Raw genomic sequence first — 21,090 nt, 5'->3', positions numbered from 1 at the left:
GACAGAAAGAGACAAGCGACAGGGTACCTTTGGTGGTCACATATAACCCACACCTAGAAGCCCTACGCAAGATCGCCAGGGAACTACAACCCATTCTCCAGGAAGATACAAGACTGCAACAGGTCTTCCCTGAAACACCCTTATTATCATACAGACAATCTCATAATCTCAAAAAAATGATGGTGAGGAGTAAAGTATTCAACAGTACAAATGAATGCGGGACATGACCATGCCAGTACGCAAAATGGAACAGGAATCTGGAGTACAAAATCAGAGGAAGACACTCCAAACACACATTTTGTAAAGCGCTTTATACACTGTGGGCGCTTTATAAATGTATATTTACACAAGTACACACATACACACATACATATATACATGCATACACATACTCTTACATCACTAACATAAGGTCCCAGATAGGGACGCTTCCCGGTAGTACAGGGGAGCGCAAACTTTTTTTCCCCTGCGCCCCCCTGTCGGAAGTTCACCTCTCTCCGTGCCTCCCCTCTTACCTTGGCTCCGGTGTCGGCTTCATGATGTCATGTTGCCATGGCAACGTGACGTCACAGTGTCATTTAACGCCGTGTTGCCATGGTGACACGGCTAAGAAGCCACCGGAGCCAAGGTAAGTGAGGTTTACAGAGGCCTTCACCGCTTCCCCTGCACTTAATTTAAATGCCTTCGGGAAGCGCGGGTGGGGCCTCTGTAAACCCCTTGCCCCCTGCAGTCAGTTTACGTACTGCTGCCTTAGTATATCCTAGTGCTGTTGTACCGGTGACTGGACGGCCACGCGGTGCCCTGCAGGTCTGGGACCAGGCCACAGGCCACGGAGACATTGTGTGAGACCCTCCAGCTGGAGCTCGCACCTCACACAGTGGATGAGGACTCATAAGGAGAGAGGGGATTGTTGGAGACCCCACATCGTAGGACCAGACTGACTCCCTATCTCACCAGTATCACCTGGGTACAGGAGTGCCCATGCAGGTATAAAGTACACCAACGGTTCACAGGGGTAGCGCTAACTCATACATTGGTTGCGACTGACATTGGGAAGGACACCAGGGTGATTGGTGCCACCATACACTCCGTACTTTGGGGGGACTACTGAGTGTTGGACTATTGGGTGTATCCTGGGGGTTACCACTGTTATCGTGTATTGTTATTATATGTGTGCATCAGTAAACCGTTGTTATATACCTGTGTGTGTATTATTCATCACTGTATTGGTTCCTGTGAGGGGTTATCCCGCCAGCGCTGGGATACCTCATAGGTGGAGGCGCTGTACCGAGAGGAGAAAGAGCTCACCCCAGGCTCCCAGTGGCGGAGGCTTAGGGCTCCTGTGAGCAACAGGTATATCAGCACGCGTTGTTCCCTTAGTCATAGGGAAAGGGGGCTACATATATATTACTTTATACTTCGTATAAACTATTTATTTGTTGGCTCACTTTAACACTTGAACTATATTAGGGAATCCTGTAATATTCCCACTTGGAATGGATTACTATTCTGTGGTTTTAAACAGTCTTTTTTCCAACTTCAAATTTGTATTCATTTTTTACCAAATTTGAAGTTGAAAACAAAAAAGACTGTTTAAAACCACAGAATAGTAATCCATTAGAAAAGTGAGAATATTACAGGAGTCCCTAATATAGTTCACGTGTTAAAGTGAGCCAACAAATAAATAGTTTATATGAAGTATAAAGTAACATTCATTTTTATGTGCATCAATCCAACTTCTATGTGTATTATAGTAATTCTTGTCTGATTGGTTGGTAACGTGGGAGGGGCAGTATGTTAAGAGGGAAGCGTCCTCTGTGACATACACCATTACTCATGTAGCGTGATATTGCGTGAAATGCGTTGGGAACATGAGCAGAAGCGAGACGGACCATCCGGCACTGAGGACTTTGAGTAGAAGACGCAGATCGGAGCTCTCTTGTTTTATAGGGATATACTTGTTGATGTTTTTCAACGTGATTACGCAGATGCTTTGATGCTGCTTTTACATTTGGAATAAATACTGGGATTCCTTTTTAATAATCTCTTCCTTATGCACCCCTGATAGAGACAGTATTTATCACTAACAGCGTTATAGTTAACGCTATGCTAATTATGGGAGAAAACATGACAACGTTGCGTTATTGCCCTTTGCAGGTACGCTGTTTGGCTGAACGCGGTGCTCAGTCAGGGTAACATCACGTTACGTCACTTAATGGAACTTTTGTGGATCCAGGTCTTTGACCACAGACTATAGAAGATGAATATGTAGCCCTGGTAAGAAATAGGGCTATAGTTCTATCCCCCTCCTGGCATAAGCCCTGGTAAGGGCAGGTTGCCAGGAGTTATCATGGGTTTCCCCCACTTCAAACACTTGCCCTGAGTGGTGGAGGTAGGTCACCTGACCCTGTGTCAAGGCAAGAGACACAGGGGCGCCTGCTCATATCATAAAGAGCAGTGCACTTCCTATTTAGTGTGTGTCTGTGTTAGTGTGTGTTGGAGAGTCTGTCTGTCACTGACTGGTCCATTGTGTGACAAGTGTTAGTTAATGTTAGGGAGGAGAGGAGGAGCAGCTTCTGAGTAGAGCTGCTAGAACAATAGTTAGTGAGGTGGACCAGTACCTCTCATCCTGCTTAGGGGGTGAGGGAAGAGTTAGCCCCACTCTGGATGCCCTCGATCCAGAGTGGTGGCAGGGAGGGACCATCCTAAATGAGAGCAATCAAAGTGGATCAGACACCCTGTACCTGTCTGCTGTTGTTGCTGCTGCTGTGGTGAATAAAGACTGCTGCTTTTAAAGAAAGACAACCTGTGTGAGACTGGAATCTCTCATCCCTGTGTGGGAACACTCTTGGTAAGGATTCCACCCCGCATTCCTGGGGCTTACTAAAGATGGAGGCGCTGCACCACTGAATGAGAACGAAGGCATCCATCCCAGAAAACTGTTACTGTTATCCCCCATACCATCGCGGGAGACACAGGCCCTCCTGTTGCCAGCAGGTATGCACCACACTAAGATATGTAGCCAGGTCCCAGTACAGCTAAGGGGGGCCGATCTGCGATTGCCCCGGGGTCCATGGGTTACAAATATATCAGTGATCCTGAGGACTGTGAGCACGGTCGGACTTTAACCTTCTGAGGCCATAAGCTACTGTATGTCAAGTTTAAGAGGCCCCAAAAATTAGAAATAGATTATTCTGACTGAAGTGATCATTGAAAATATAAACATGAAACTAAAATGAATGAAAGCATTATACTAGCATTGTTATATACAAAGAAGCTAAAATTAACAGTGTTTGCACATCACAGTAATTTTAATATTAAAACTTTTTTTTTCGTGATTTTTATAGAGCAAAGTTATTGATGAGATCTTCAAAGGATAAGCCACGACGTTTGTCACTTTCGATGCACAGGGTCGTATTTTAACGAAAATGTCCATATTTATAGAGAATCTTCGGTTTCCCATATCTTCTTTATTTATCATACGATTTTAAAACTTGAAATGCATTCATTATTCCCTCATATTACGAGGCACTAAGCTGTAGCTTACTTCGTTTGTGGGTAAGTCCCATAAGTGTTCACCTGGTGGTGGTGCTGCAGCTCTGCTCACACACTGACTGCTGCTCTGCTGAGACACAGACCTGAGAGCAGCCACTGATTGAGCTATGCCCCACTCCCAGCACCGGGGAAGAAAAACATTCACAACACAAACCCTTTCATTTACTCCTGTCCATTCATCAGGAAGTGTCCTGTGGCTCCCACCTTTCTGCTCGGTTGTCTGAGAAGGCAGGGATTCAGGTTGAGCAATAATTACTGTTTGTGTAAAGGGGGTGTTGTTGGGTGTGCTTGCATTATTCCCCCTCTCACAGAGCTTGTAGATCTAGATGGTGAGATCGGACTAAAGTTTATGAGAGAGCACACAGGAGATGAGCTGCCTGTCTCTGTGCTTACTACTACAAGAATGTAGTGCCTATTCCACTGACGGGTAAACCTGTGCACATTGTACAGTTCACTACTGTATGCTGCATTGGTCCAATAAGTTATTTTTTTCCTCCTGCACCTGAAGGATCCTGCTTTTTTTTTCAATTTTTTTGGGGGGGATGACTGCTGGGTCAAGAAAGAACCAACCTTATAGTTTGGAGATTTTCCGGATCTTCAGCATGTAGCAAAACAGAATTTGTTGGAGCTAATTTCGAGAGCTGGACCTAAACTTCAAACAGGAGGTAACATCTTACAAAATATAAACATATTTAACTTGGCACTCTATACATACACAAATATATACATATATACTTTTTTTTATTTAAAAATATGATATATCTATATATTGGGAAAAAGTAGAATATAAATATATATATTTGGAAAAAGTAGAATATGTACGAATATAGATATACATACACACACACACACACACACACACACACACACGACATATTTCAGTTTGGAAATTTCTTTGCTAAACTTGATGCTGTTATCTTCCATTGTCAGTGTATATAATCTTTAATATAATTATGGAAATATAATCTCTTATTTACCATGGCATCAACGTATCAAACTGTAATGGTGATTTTGCCATGTGTTTGAAGTCGAGTCATTTTGAGCATGTCTTTTGATGTCTGTATCAATTGACTTAAGTACAACCAAGATGTATTTAATATACATTAACCTCTTCAATGCTGGGATCATCTGCAATACATGCAAACAGCAGAAGGGTTAGCATTGTAAAATTGGAGTACAGTATACCTAGGTTGCTACAGTAGTTGAATAAGTGACAATGTGGGGGGTGGTTATAGGAAGCAGTAGGAGAAGTTTGATGGCTGGGAGGACTCTGATGAAGGGTATCACAGCTAGATCTGGGGTTAACTGCCCCTGACTTGAATGGAAGTTAGCGTGGGAACTTCCTCCAAAACCCTTAATTGAAGTTTGGTGAATCTCCACCTGTATGCTTTACAATACAAGAGCCCTGCCAGTCCTTAGGTAAACTTCCCCGGCTCCCTGATCTGTGCCAATGAAAGAACCTGATTAGCACGTTCCCTGTGCTGAGGACAGGTGCGCTCTCATGGGACATGATGCAGAGCAACCAGTGCTGGCTACCTACTGTATACACATCTCCGGGAGCACAACAATGGCACAGTATCTATCGGAGTAAAACATCGCACTGTATACCTTTCATTCAATACATCATTTAGATTGTAAGATCTCTGAGGCAGGGACACGTTTTGCTAATTTTTACTTTTATCTTTGAAACGCTAATTCCTATTATGTCCCATATTTTGTTGTTGCACCTGGGCTGCTATACACATGGAAAGCGCTACACAAGTAAAGATCTACATACCTAAATACCGTATGATGCAGTGCTTGGGCTCCAGTTTTACAGCAGGGCAACTTTGAAGCCCCCCGCCCCCCCCCCTACCCTGTTTAACTGCACCAATATACTGTATTACCATTAAGTCATTGTCAAAAAGTGAGTAGAGTAATGCAGTGAGGTTACTATTGTCCTGACATACATGACTTGCCTGATTACCACTCAGGATAAGTGTGACAGTATGTCATCATCACATATACTGTATCATGAGTTACAGTGGCATGAACAGCTCACACCCTGCATGCTGTCAGTTCTGCACCCCTATGTGTAGCAGCTATTAGGTTACTGGATTATGAGCTATCCAAGTGAGCCCTTTGCTGACATGAATCCTGGACTTTCAATAGAAAGTAATGGTTTGTCACAGTTCATTTAAAGTTGAGAGCAGTGGTCGAAGTGGCTTCAAAAACAAGTGCCTTCGTGGGAACCGGTTTAAAACGGTGAGAAAAGCTCTGATTTTATAAAGACTAACACAATAGTATTTGAAAAAGAGAAATCATTTCTAAAATAAAACCCATTCATCTGTTATAAAAAAAAAAAAAGTAGGTTTATACATTTGTAAATAAAAAGTAGTGGAGATCTTGGTAAGTAAGTTTAAAAGTAGAATCTACCCTGTGTTCCCTAGCACCATCACACTGCTTTACATGCAATTCGTACAAAACTTTATCGGAGAAAACACAGAGTCTCAGCTCTTTTATACATATGCAACACCCTGCCATTTACAAAGACGCCTCTGTAATCATGTCATGCATATTTTAATCAATAGTCAACAAAATCATTGATTACTATGCCAGAAAATGCAAATAATTTTACTCACTCTATAAAATCATGTAAATGTGTCACGGCATAAAAAAATGAAAGGATCATTACAGAGTGTTTTTTTGTTTTTTTTTGGGGCATTTTATTTATTTTTGACTCGAGTACCATCTTTAATACATGACTGGAGGGGAACGCAATAGCTCCCGCTGTGACTGCACTCCTTTGAGGATAACCTTAACAGGCTTAATAGAGATCATATGAAATTATGACAATGTTACTATTAAAGAGACAACGTGGTATAATAATGAAACAGGTGTACTTCCTTTACATTGGAAAGCTCCTCAAATCAGTTATTGCTGTGCTGGCTTTTCCTACCTACAGCAACTAAAGCTGACACAATCCTGGACAACAAAGATGTACTGTGCAGCACCGTGACTCCTTCAGCGCTGCATAACGTTTGAGCACTGAAGGGGTCGCAGATACATTATCACAAGCTGACCCATTGATTGGCAACAGGCATCCCGTGGAGGGGCTTCACCTGTGGTCCTCAACAGCTACACACAACCCCTGTAGGCTCATAACCCACAAACCCACAACACCTATACAGAGTGTGTGTGTGTGTGTGTGTGTGTGTGTGTATATACATATATATATATACATATATACACATATATATATATATACACACACACACACACACACACACACACACACACACACACACACACACACACACACCTATACATTTGCTCGCCCCGGGCGAGTGGATTTAACCCCCGGGCGAGTAAATATTGGCCCAAGCAGCACAAGTTTGGTACTAGGTGGCGAGTAGATTTTTTGGTGATTTCTCAACCACTGTGTGTGTGTATATATATATATATATATATACTGGGATTGTGACCTCATGTATATACAGTAACAAGACAAAAAGCCTCAGTGCTACATCCAATATGACAAATGAATAGTACAGGCATACCCCGGATAAAGGATACTCACTTTAAGTACACTCACGAGTAAGGACATATCACCCAATAGGCAAACAGCAGCTCGTGCATGCTCCTATCAGCACGTCCAGATCAGCTAACCATGTATTGTTTGTCTTAACTCTGTGCCCAGGACATACTTGAAAACGAGAGGTTACTCTCAATGTATTACTTCCTGGTAAAATATTTTATAAATAAATAAATAAGCTATACCGGCTCCCTACCTGTACCGAAGCTGTGCGCAAGCGGGGAGACTATAGAGCCTGTTACAAATGCGTTACATCAGTTATGCACGTATATGATGTTTGCAGTACAGTACATGCATCGACAAGTACAAAAAAGGTAGTACTTCACTTTGTACATTTTCACTTTACATGCATTGCGTACGTTAATGCGGGGTATGCCTGTAAATACTTATCTGTCTTTCTTCTCAAAAGTGAGGATCATTTAGTTAAATTCTTGGGCCAAAGTATTTTTATGCCTGTAACCACGCCAAGGTATCCCCCCTTTATACAGGTCCTAACACAACCTTCAAAAGCTCTCTCCACCTTCTAATGGAGGTAGAAATGTTGTAACAGACTGGTCTTTCATGGGGCATAACAAGACCTTCTATTTAAAAGCCCTCAACAGCAGCTGACACTCCCTCTCTCCTCCAGCGCAGAGACAGCAGGGACGATGCTGCCGCAGATCTTAGCTTGTCCCCGCCGCCTCAGCTGCACAATGACAGTGCACCGATAAATTCTGTACTGCCCCCTCCTCTCCTGTGCTATTTACTAGTACCAGCCGTAATAAGAGGAGCGGGGTCGTATTCATGCGTTAAGTCGCAGACCTCCGCCGCAACGTCCCTGCTGCCTGTGCACTATGGAGCAAAACGCAATATGTGTCCCTTTGGGGGCCCAAGGACGTAGCTACTACATCATGGGGTCTTTGCTCTCCAGGGTCCCCAAGACGTTGTAGCTACATCCAAAAATCCCGTTGGTATTGCTAGTGGAGATTGTGTCATTCAGAGAACCGGTCACGCATTCGAGTGCCGGAGGGTCCGTGGCACTATTGGCCTTGCGGCACCTCTGGCACTCAAAGGGTTAAGCGCTGGGGATACAGATGTCATGTCGCCAACTACTGAACACACACATGGTATTAGCACACGTAGCATATGCTTAATTAATACTGTTCTAGATAATGCTCTTTTTATGTTTTCATTTAAATTCAAATTATAACACATTTACCGAGCAAAAGTGAACAGCAAACATATTTAAAATGAAACTGTACGTCAGGGATTTTCAACCAGTTCTCCAAAGGGGCCAGATCAGAAAATATTTTGGAGCAGAAGGGCCACATGCTTGTTGTAATCTAATTTTAGATACATTTAAAAACTTGAAAATGATGTCAACATTGTACAGGCATTTATAATATCTATACGCACATCTATTTACATGACCTTAACCCAGGGGGGCGCAAACTTTTTTCCCTGCGCCCCCCTGCCGGCTGTCCCCTCACTCCCGCGCCCCCCCCAACCCCAACTTACCCCCCCTCCGGCGTAATGACGTCACGTTGCCATAGCAACATGACGTCACATGACCTCGCAGCGTCATTTTGACGCCGCGTTGCCATGGTGACGCAGGAGGAAGCCGCCGGAGCCACGGTAAGTTAGGTTTGCAGAGGCCCTGCAGCTCCCCCGGCACTTAATTTAAGTGCCTTCGGGAAGCGCGCGGGGCCTCTGTAAACCCCGCGCCCCCCGTCGGTAGTCTTGCGCCCCCCCTGGGGGTCGCGCCCCACAGTTTGCGCACCGCTGCCTTAACCTACAAGCGTGTTTTAATGTGAAAAAATCGTACATTGCTCTTGCTAATTTTATACTTGTTGTTTGGGCCACATCAATGCCCTTAGGCCTCGTCCAGGTAGGGAACGGGTGCGCGGGCGCTCCGGCTCTGCGCCCTGCTTGGCCGTGCTTTTCCTGGCCGGCTAGGTGCGCGCGCGTTTGGGGGCGCGGCCCCGACGTCATGGAGCTGGTTCGCCCTCATTGGTCGAACCACTCATTGGACGAACCACTCATGTGATGCGCTTGTGAGCAGCAAAATCAATTTTGCTTGCTCGACAAGCGGCTGAGCGCCGAGCAGGCGCGCCCGGCCACTCACGCAGGCCATTTGCATTGTTGCAATGGGGTTAATGATAAGCAAAGGAAAGAAAGAAAGCTCCCTAATAGCCGCACAAGAGAACACCTATACCTATGTTAAAAATTACTATTTATTAATAAATGATTAAAATATATTTATTGCAGCAAAAAGCTAACGTGTTCCGTCACCACACATTCACAATTTATTGGTTCCCCATATCTCCATTGGTGTAGTGCAAGGCGCACAACTTGACCTTTTTAGGCCATTCTATCTTCCTTTGTTGCAATGGGTCCAGCGTGAGCGCGCCCGCCAGCTCAGCACCACCCTGGACGAGGCCTTACACACACGCACACACATCACAGCAGTATCTGTGACTGATCTGAGCTTTTATTAGCTGTATTCTATAAGAAATCATTGCATTCTGTAGTCATTCAGTAGTCAGGGTAATTCAGCAACATCTCAGCAACCGGTGCTGTCATATCGCTGTACTGTAAAGCACATAATAATGGCATTTTTAATCTACATTACATTTAAAAATAAATAAAAATAACTTGCCACACAATGCAGTCGAACCGGCAATTTGTATTTGTACATTTCACTGCAGCAACTATCTATATATTATTTATAAAGAAATTGGCTACTTGTGGTTAATTTAGTGGGTCATGGGAAGTAAGATATTTCTGTGTGTTCAGTGCAAGTGTGATAAATAATGCAAATAAGAGTGAAAACCTAGTAATGTAGTCACGATATGTGTTCACGCCATAAGTTTAATGGACAGGAGGAAAGGCTTTTATTTAAGTGGTAATATGCAGCATAAAAGCAAAGAAGCTTTTAAAACCGTCATGGATATACACTTGTGCTTACTGTGGACATCAGCGGAGAGATATATACATACGCAGATCCATAGAGAGAGACATTCTTTGAGTAACTTATTTTGACCTCCTTGTAGCTAAATGGGAAGTACAATGCATTTACAATAGTATGAGCTGGAAATAATATAAACAAACTGAGTGCTGATTTGCATGTCATTACCCAGAATCCCTGGCGGCAGTGGAAGATGTATATGCTAAGAGATAATGGGGAAAGGCAGGGTTGCAGACCTGCGAGAGATGTGTGAATGTTCTCACACATGGGATTTTCATTTGCTATATATAAACTTGCATAACCAAAACAAACTTTCTTTAACACCTTCACTCCCAGAGCTGCCTGTCATTTATTACTTTGTAATATATTGCAGCACCACCTGGCAGCACAATAATTAACTTTGATTGTATGTCTAGTAATAAAAAACCCCCACCTAATGTACATGTTGTAAGGAGATTTAAAAAAATGCAGGTTATTTGGGGAATATTGTTTTGGTTTTGCCTTGTTTTTGGTGAACTACAACTTACATTCAAATGCTTATAAACAGGGTCTGGCGGGCAAATGTCAGCCTGTGGGGGCAAGCCCAACCATCTGTGAGGCAGCCCACACAACAAACAGATGCACGCTACATGCACCCTACACACGTACACACCATACACTAAGCAAGCTCTGTACCCATGCAAACGCACAATGGGACCGCGAACAATCGTTTGGAGTCAGATCTCAGGGGATAAGTGCTGCATGTGGTAGGGGTGAGGAGCTTGTTCAGGTAGCCGGGTAGCTTGCCCTGAAAGTATTTGAAGACAAGACAGGAAAGATGTACTTTGTGCCTAGACTCAAGTGATGACAATCTAGTTCTTTGAGCAGTTCCCAGTAATGTGTGTTGTACTGTAGTTGCATTGGAGGACACAATGGCATATTAAATTGTAGAGGGTGTCTAGTTTGCTAAGGTAAGTTTGGGGTGCCGAGCCGTATACTATGTCCCCATAGTCTATAATTGGCATTAGCATCTGCTGTGCGATACGCTTTCTGACACGCACAAAGAAAAGAAAGTATCCCTTTTAGTTACACTTTTGTACACCTGAGTGCTTCATGAGGGATACTTTCTTTTCTTTGTGTTTATTAATTTATTATCCCCAGCACCGTCAGTACCTTTTTATATATTGGGTTTACTTTACTGATTTAGGTTTTTCTTTATTTATTAGGTTTGTAGCAGGCTATTTTTTGTTGTGTGTGTGTATATATAATATAAATATATATGTACACACATATATATATATATATATATATATACACACACACACACACACACACACACATACACACGCGCAACCCATAAACCACACAGAAACACATCCAATAAACACGCACCTCCGCCATACGCATGCATCCCATATACACACACATCGCATCGATACACCACCCGTACACATGCATCACACACACTGTGTATGTGCATGTGTATATACATATATAGAATCCACCACCTTGAGAAAGGTCCCACTGGGGGACCGAAACGTCAGTTTATGTGTCTTTTTCAATACAAAAACTTGTGATCATACTTACCAGAGTGCTGTCTCCTGATCTCGTGCTTCAAACGATATATATATATATATATATATATATATATATATATATATATATACACCCCATACACATGCATCATACTGTATATTGTACAAGAGACACACACAATGTTAACCCCAGCTCCTAGCCAGGGAACAGCTTCTTCCCTTAGGCTGCGGCCAGGCTGGAAGCGGGCACGCTGGTGCTCGAGGACAATGACATCATGCGCTCTGCTCGGCCTGGCGATTTCTGGCCAGCTAGTTGCGCGCGCAGGGTGGCATGACGGGGGAAGCGGCCATGATGTCACAGAGCTGGTTCTCGAACCACACACGTGATGCATTAGCGAGAAGCCAAATCAAATTTGGTTCTCTCGCCAATCAGCAAGTGCACGGGCACGTGCACCCGCGCACGCACCCTCACCCTGGACGAGGGTATTCAGAGTTACCACTCTGATTGTGCCGAGCATGAGCATGCGTGCGCGTTTGCTCCACCCTGGCTACAGCCTTAGCCCCAGCCTCCTGAGCACTGTTAGCTCCATGCCTTCTGTCCCTCCCAACTCTCTCTCTCAGCTCCTGCTGAGACTGAGGCCGGGCTCGGCTGGGGGAACAAAGCCAAGTGCCGGGCCGGCCAGAGCTACTGCAAAGCAGAGAGTGGCCAGCATTCCTGCAAATAGGACCAGCCTTGGGGGCAATTGCCTCCATGTCCCGTGGCCAGCCTGTCCTGATTATAAGATGTGTAGCTACATCATAGTGTAATGTAATACATGGAGTTGCAGAGTGGCATACATTTGTAGATACACTAGATTTGAAACAAGCATAATTTTGTTAATTCATATTAAAAAAAATTGGGGCATTTTTTCGTTGTAACCACCAGAAAAAGTGTGTACTTAGTGAAGATTTAGGCCCATGTTTACAAAGCAGTGCGATGCCACAAGATAACGTTTGGCCCATTCAAGTGAATGAGTAGTAAGTTGTTTTCTGGCGCTGTAGGTTGGTTATGGAATAGCACTTTATATTTATTATGGCTCCCAGTGTTTGGGAGTATTTAGATTGTTTTCTCCTATTATGTGCAATGTTGGTTTGATGCCACAGTTGAAACATAAATAGTGATATCTCTGGAAAGCATGCAGGTGAATTGTGTACTAAAGCAGGTTCACTGCTTGGGATGGGACTCCAGCAGTGGAGCCTTCAATGTGTCTCACAAAGAACCCTAATCCCTAGGGCAGTGGTCAACATTTGTTTGGATAAGGAACCCAATGTGAAATTCTGAGGAACCCCCAACCCTCTCTAATAGCGCGACTGAGATTAGATGCATTGTAAATTCTTCTGTATTTGGTACAATTTTTAAATAACCTGAAACCTACAGGAAATCCTTTAGGGAGGCCCGGGAGAACCCAAGGGTTCCTAGGAACTCTGGTTGAAAAACACTGCCCTAGGCAAACATGTCTCGACAAATCATGACCCTACATAATACCAACAAAGTAGCTATACCAAAGCTATCTGCAGTAAGAACATTTTGTTTTTCTGTAGCACTAACCCTGTAATGCAGCATTTTTGAGACATTTCACAACAATGTAAACACAACAAATCCCTTCCTCTCTGCTGAGCACTCAGTGGGCAGAGCCTCAGGGAGCTTCAGGGCTGGAGTATGTGGTTGAGGAAGGTGAGAGGGAAGGGCCATGTCAGGGAGAGAAAAACAGACATGAAAGGGGAAGTGATATACAGTAGAAAGGAAGAGAAAAAACAATAAGAGAAAATAAAGGAGACAAAGAGAAATACATAAGAGGAAAAGAAAAACATGAGGGGGGAGAAAAGAGAGCGATGGCAGGTAAAGATAATAAGTAAGATGGGAAGGAGAAAGAAAAGGGAAAATAGAAAATGCCAGGGAGATGATTATCATGATTGATAAAGACATGAAGAGGAAAATAAGGAAAAGACACGGAGGTGGGGGAGAAAGAGAAAGACAGGGTTTAAATAAAAACAATGGCATGAATGGGAAAAGGGGAGAGACGGATATATGGGGTGTTAAAAAATAGAAAGAACGCATTTGTGATAAATGAGACATTGTGGGGAAGAAAGAGGGAGAGACACTGGGAGTGAGGATAAAGAGGTGGAAATAAGAGACGTACAGGATGGGGGAGCAGATAGGAAGAATAATATGAAAGGTTTACGTAAAGAAAGACATGCTGGGGGGGGAGGAGAAAGTCATGCTTGGGTGGGGTGGAGGAGTAAGTCTTGCTGGGGGGAGGAGAAAGTCATTCTGGGGGGAGGAGAAAGACATGCTGGGGGGAAGAGAAAGACATGCTGGGGGGGAAGAGAAAGACATGCTGGGGGGGGGGAGAGAAAGACATGCTGGGGGGGGAGAGAAAGACATGCTGGGGGAGAGAAAGACATGCTGGGGGAAGAGAAAGACATGCTGGGGAGAAAGACATGCTGGGGGGGGAAGAGAAAGACATGCTGGGGAGAAAGACATGCTGGGGTGGAGAAAGACATGCTGGGGGGGAAGAGAAAGACATGCTGGGTGGGGGAGAGAAAGACATGCTGGGGGGGGAGAGAAAGACATGCTGGGGGGGAGAGAAAGACATGCTGGGGGGGGGAGAGAAAGACATGCTGGGGGGAGAGAAAGACATGCTGGGGGGGAAGAGAAAGACATGCTGGGGTGGGGGGGAGGAGAAAGACATGCTGGGGGGGGGGGAAGAGAAAGACATGCTGGGGGGGGAAGAGAAAGACATGCTGGGGGGGAAGAGAAAGACATGCTGGGGGGGAGAGAAAGACATGCTGGGGGGGGGGAGAGAAAGACATGCTGGGGGCGAGAGAAAGACATGCTGGGGGGGGAAGAGAAAGACATGCTGGGGAGAAAGACATGCTGGGGGGGAGAAAGACATGCTGGGGACGGGAAGAGAAAGACATGCTGGGGAGAAAGACATGCTGGGGGGGGAGAAAGACATGCTGGGGGGAGGGGTGGAGAAAGACATGCTGGGGAGAAAGACATGCTGGGGGGGTGGAGAAAGACTTGCTGGGGAGAAAGACATACTGGGGGGGGAGAAAGACATGCTGGGGGGGAGAAAGACATGCTGGGGGGGAGGAGAAAGACATGCTGGGGGGGAGGAGAAAGACATGCTGGGGGGGAGAAAGACATGCTGGGGGGGAGAAAGACATGCTGGGGGGAATGGTCTAGGACATTTGGTCGCGGCCGGTATGCTGCAACCAAGTGTCCACCGGCGCATCTCCGCTACTCACCCTGTTGCCGCTGGCTGCTTCACCGCTAAGGAAAATTCCTAAGCTTAATTCTTACCCTAAAGCCCGCTACCCCAACCCCTTACCCTAAAACTCCCTACATTAAGCCCTTACCCTAACGCCCCTAAGGTTAAGCCCCCTAACCTAACAGCTAAAACCCCTAAAACTAAGCCCATACCCTAACTGCTAAAACTTACCCTCTACTAGAAGTGTCCGGCAGCAGAGGTTCCAGCGGGGACCGGCTGCAGTAGAAGGTCCCTCTGTGGCCAAACGCTGGCGGTCATTTGGTCGCAGCAAAATGGCCATGACCAAATGTCCAATTCCGGTGGAGGGAGGAGAGAGAATTACATGCTGGGGGGAGAGGGTGGAGAGAGAAAGACAAGCTGGGGGGAGAGGGGAGAGAGACATGCCGGTAGAAAAAGACAAGAAGGGTAAAGAAAATGGCATGCATGGGAAAATAACAGAGAAGGTCAAGGGGGGTAGAAGTGAGAAAGGTATAGGAAAGAGATAGATAAGGCTGCGGCCACAGTGCGCGTAATGGCCTGCGCAAACAAAATACAGTACCTCTATCAGGCCGGCCATAGTGCGCGGGAAGAAGCGCAAGGGCACGGCAGAATTTTGTAGAGACAAATAATTTCGTTTTTTCTCACGACGGCCGCGTCACGTGAGCGGTTCAGTCAATGAGTTTGAACCAGCCTGGTGACGTCACAGCCACGGCTCCATATCGCCTCCCCATCAGAGTCCACAGATCGCTCGGGCGACAGGCGCGCGCGGCTCCTTGCGCTCCGCTTGCGCTCCGCTTGCGCGCACCTGCCTAAGGAGAACACGAAATTGAGAAACGCAGAGAAGGAAAGAATAAAAAGACATTGGTTGAAGGAAAAGAGTGAAAGACACGAGGAGCGGATAACAGAGAGAGACACAACGGGAAAAGATGGCATGACATGAACGGTGTGCGAGAGAAATTATGGAGAAAGGGAGAAAGAAAGACATATGGGGAAAGGGGGGGAGGGGACTAAAGAGACATGACAGGGCAAAGTAGACTGAAATATTATTACAACATAACTGTTGGCGAGCAAAGAATGGGGGCCGTATTTTTTCAATTAGTCCTGGGCCCATAAAATCAATCTGGTGCTAATTGTTACCCCCCTATAAAACCGATGATACCACTAATCATTGATAGAGGATGGTATCGTGTTAGCCTATAGCAGTGTTTCCCAACTCCAGTCCTCAGGGAACCCCAACAGGATCATGTACTGAATTTAAAATTACAAGTTGAATTGTACGGTTGCTACTATAAAAATCTAAAATATTATTAACCTTTGTGATGCCAGAGGTGTCTGCAGCACATTGCTCAGCTCCTTTGGCAGCAGAAGCATAAGCTCAATCAATGCAATGGATTAGCTGCACAAAAGAGCTCACTCATGAGCTGTTGTAATTATGGGCTCGATATACTGGTCCCGTTCTCACATTCTTCTGCACGGTCTGTGTGTAAATACGGTGATTAGGAAGTTATGCAACTATACGTAAATATTCATGGTGACAGGCACACCTTTACAAACCCTGTGCTGCACCCTCAGCTTGGTGTTCGATGGCTTCCAGCTCTAATATATCTCTTTTGTAATGAAAGGATGGATCAACCTCCCAGCAGAGATAAAAGCTACAAAACCTTGAGTAAAACCTGGGATAGAGACTTAAAGGTACTAAAAAATTAGATATCGGTGTTTTATTTAACAAAGTTTCCCAGCTACAGAACTGAAGCAAAACTGGTTCAAAATAAATAAAAAATCCTGCACCTGATCCACCAACATAGAAAATATACCTTTTAATGCCATGGGAGTAATTGCTTAGATCTGGTGTTAAGCTGTAGTCAGAGAAATAGTAATATTTCAAATTAATGGGTAAACCCATGGCAGTCAAAGGGCAGTGTTGGCACTTTCTGATTGAAGCACTTTTAATGCACGACTAGGAGAAAACTAAATGTTACAGCTCATGTTTACTATTCAGGGCGGTAGAAATCTTTTTTGGGGACCGGGCCCTCAATCGGGGCCCTGGGTTGTTGACCGGGGGGCGGGGGGAGGAAGTGTTTGCTCACCCATATTGGCAGCCCTGTGAGTCCCTTTCCTTTTCTCTCTCCCTGTCCTTGCCTTCTCACACTCTCCCTTCCCTCTCACACTATCACTTCCCCCCATTCCCCTTCACTCCTCCCTCTTCCCCCCTTCTGTCTCACCATCCCTCTGGGTCCTACCTGGCGGTGGAGGGGGACCCAACCAGGCTTCCAAAACCGGAAGTTTGGCCGATCTCTCTCTCCTGTTTGCGGACTATTACAAATTCGTGTGGAAACAGATTGTTCTTTGTATCTGAAAAAAAAAAAAAAAGATTCTTAAATTGCGGATTGCTCTTTTGGAGAGTGATCCGCGAACCAAAGGAACCGGCCAATCCTAGGAGGATCCAAATCCACAAAAAAAGGGCCCATCTCTATTTCTGACACCAGGATTTGAAACAGGCTCCCGTGTCCCAAACTCAATGTCTTTACTTACTGAGCTACCTCAGCCCATCATACCACAGATTACCTTAGGTGTATTCATTTTTCTTCAGCTCAAGTCAATTTGGAAAAATTAACTTGTAATCGAAGTGCGACTTGATAGGTTTTGAATGGGAGAACTGAAGAACCTCAATGCTTCCAATGTTAAATAAAGTAATTCATGGTATTTACGTAAGTAGGCCATAAACTGTCAAGGGCATTGAACTAGGGGGTTCTGTTCACTGCCTGGCAAATGGCAATGTCCTAAGAGATCATCTAATGTGCAAGAGGCTTCAGTTGTTTATTTATTGTCAATCAAATAGCTCAGTTTTCATTTCACAAATGGTTTTAGATAAAATTTACATTTTATGTTGTGCACTTTGTCAGCAATATAAAATGTATGTTAATTTAACTGTCAGTTCATTGAGTTACACGTTATATCTGTTTATAATTTCTAGCTCAGCATCTGTTATCGCACAACAATAAATTGCTTTGTCATAAAATTATTAACATGTGCAGTAAGAACAAAGCCATGATTTAACAATTAATTTGGTCTTTGCAGCAGCAGTGTGCAAGAGAGTGTCTTGGAAGTATTTGTTGATGAGGGATTTATTACGGATAAGGATTTTTCCATGTTTGAAAATGAGTGAACATGCATAAGCACTGCACCATTAAAATTTTTAATTTTAAATTTAAACTGGAGCAGTGGTTCCCAAGGTTTGTTACATTGTGCACCCCCTGCTAGAAAACATTTGTTCCGCGAACAACAAGTTAATAAATCTTTGTTTATAAATCTTATTGCATACTCATCAGATTATTGCCAACAAAACAGTTTGACCCTTCCCATATAGTGTCCTGATCTCCCTGAGAAAAACACACTTAATAAGGCTCCAAACTGCAGCTCAGTGTGGGCAGACAGCACAGGTTGTTTAGCTATCAATCACTGCGGGAGCTTCCAAAGTCACGCCCCACAATGCTTTGCTGCTGTGGATGCAAAGCATTGTGGGGAGTGACTTTGGAAGCTCCTGCTTTAATTGACAGCTGTACCACCCACGCTATTGTGCATTTTGGTACTCTGGCTGGTATACAACTTGGACTCCTGGGGTCCAGAGGAGGTCTTGTTGGCCACTGATACGGGCGGCTGCGGCCTGGGCCCGTTACCCGTTGCTCCTTCGGGAGGTGCCCCTTAATTTCTAGAAAAGGGTCCTTCCATAGGATCCTCGTTGGTTTCCATCATGGATTCTGAGTTTTCTTCAGATCCTTCTGGCTCTCCAGCCAATGGTACAGTCTCTATCTCGAGGTTGTTATCCCCCACTTGCAGGATAGGCAGAATATGGTTGCGGTGCCAGACCTTTACCTTGCCATCCCCATCACATATGCTGTAAACAGGGAGGCCCGGCATCTAAGAATCTACTTCAAATACTTTGTCGTGCCAGCGGTCATCCAGCTTGTGTTTGCCAGGGATCCCTAGATTGCCGAGGAGAACGGTGTCCAGAGGATGAATTTCCCGATGGCGGACCTTGTGGTCGTAGCGCTGTTTGTTACAGGCATTCAGATGAGCTGATGCTTTCTCTTTTTGTTGGTAGGCTCATTGCAGGCTTTCTTGGAGCTGTTGTACATATTTGAAGTGCGTCCTGTTGGGTACCCCGTTGGTAGATACCCTCAGACGTATATCCACAGGCATCTGTGCTTCTTGCCCGAACATTAGGAAGTAGGGAGTGAATCCTGTAGATTCGTGTCGGGTGCAATTATAGGCATGCACTAACGTCTCCATGTGTTTGTTCCACTCATTCTCCTGAGAGCCCTTTAGAGTGCCGATCATATAGAGGAGGGTCCGGTTGAACCTCTCTGGCAGAGCATCTCCCTCCGGATGGTAACGAGTCGTTCGGAACTTGTCGATATTTATTAGGTTTAGCAACTCCTGGATGAGCTTACTTTCAAAGTCTCGACCTTGATCTGAGTGCAGACGGTTTGGTAACCCGTAGTGTACGAAGTAATGTTCCAATAAGATCTTGGTCATCGTAATGTCCTTCTGGTCTTTGGTGGGGAAGGCTTGGGCGTAGTGAGTGTAGTGCTCCGTGATCACGAGTATGTTCCCAAGGCCCCTCGAGTCTGGCTCAATACATAGGAAGTCCATGCATACAAGGTCCAGGGGACCCGAACTCTTCATATGGTCCATTGGAGCTACTCTGGTAGGCAATGTCTTCCGCAGTATACACCTTGAGCATCTACGGCAATGATGTTCTACCGACTCTCTCATCCTAGGCCAAAAGAACCGGTCTCGGATTAGGCCGAAGGTCTTGTCTACTCCAAGGTGCCCATGGTCATTGTGTAGTGATTGTAGGACCATATGCTGTAGGTTCCTGGGTATAACCAGCTGCCTTCAATCTGGGTGGTTATGGTATGGAACCATCCGATAGAGTAGACCCTTGTCGATCTCGAACTTGTCCCATTTACGCATTATCACGGCGACCGTGTCGGTGGGAACACATTTCACCAATGAGGGCTTGTCTTCCTGAATGGCCTGGCAGATAGCTCCAGCCCCGTGATCCCGCATCTGGTATAGTACCAGTTTATTCCAGGCAATGATTTTGTCTGTGGTGATATTCATGCCATTTGGGTGGCAATAGGAGGCAGGGATGGCCGTGGATTGGCATTGCAGCGAGTCAGCAACCCTTAACTCTGAGAATTCCACTGTGTCCTCCTCTATGGTGGCCATTGAGCACATGGCTCGAATACCCGGTCCAGGGATTTCTTAACCAGGTACCGTCGTCCGGTGTGGTACTCAGTCCCGGTCTTCTGGACAGAGCATCGGCTCCAATGTTCAGGGGCCCTGGTTTATACTTGAGGGTGAACTGATAGTTTGAGAGGGCTGACAGCCACCGGTGGCCCGTGGCATCCAGTTTGGCGGACATCAAGATGTACGTCAACGGGTTGGTGTCTGTGCGTACTTTGAAGGCAACTCCATACAAGTAGTTGTGGAGTTTGTCAACGATCGCCCACTTGTGAGCGAGGAATTCCAGCTTGTGGATGGGATGATTTTGCCCACTGGGGGTCAAGCTATGGCTCACATAAGCCACAGGATGAAGACCAGTAGGATATTTTTGTTGCAACACCGCTCCCAGCACGTTGAAGCTTGCGTCCACATGTAGGATGTATGGCTGCTCATGGTCGGCGTAAGCCAAGACGGGGGCTTCCGTGACGCTCTTCTTGAGGCCTATGAACGCCTTTTCGCAGGCGGACGTCCACTTATCTTCGAAGGGGAGCCGCGTGGATGTGGACATCTGGCGAGAGTCCTCTGGGTAGATCTTGAGAAGGTTATTGAGGACCTTGGCCCTACTAGAATATCCTTCCACGAAGCGGCGATAGTAATCGCAGAATCCTAACAAGGAGCATAGCTCCATTACATTTTCTGGTCTCGGCCAGTTCACCATGGCTTCGACCTTAACGGGGTCGGTAGCTATTCCATCTGCGGACACTATGTGTCCCATGTAGGTCACTGATGTACGACAGAACTGGCATTTGTCCAGAGACCATTTCAAGCCTTCTTTGCCCAGCAAATCTAGCACTTTCAGCAGACGTTCCTTGTGCTCCTCCAGAGTCTTACCCAAGACGATGATATCATATCTCCAATGGTCTTCTCCATCAACCGTTGGAATGTTGCTGGGGAACCACAAATGCCTTGGGGCAT

General features: G+C 45.4%; 1 protein-coding gene across 3 annotated transcripts in view; it reads left to right on the top strand.

Annotated features, from left to right (window-relative positions):
- The first annotated feature begins 3,636 nt into the window (after window positions 1-3,636).
- CSGALNACT1 (chondroitin sulfate N-acetylgalactosaminyltransferase 1) overlaps window positions 3,637-21,090 on the top strand; it is a 438,610-nt gene continuing 421,156 nt past the window's right edge. For all 3 annotated transcript variants that reach the window (XM_075605292.1, XM_075605275.1, XM_075605285.1), the window contains exon 1: window positions 3,637-4,220. The gene's annotated coding sequence lies outside the window, so the exon portion shown is untranslated. The remainder of the gene's footprint in view (window positions 4,221-21,090) is intronic.

The sequence above is a fragment of the Ascaphus truei genome, chromosome 1 (assembly GCF_040206685.1).
Source record: "Ascaphus truei isolate aAscTru1 chromosome 1, aAscTru1.hap1, whole genome shotgun sequence".
NCBI classification, from domain to species: domain Eukaryota; kingdom Metazoa; phylum Chordata; class Amphibia; order Anura; family Ascaphidae; genus Ascaphus; species Ascaphus truei.
This window is presented reverse-complemented; position numbering and strand designations above follow the sequence as displayed.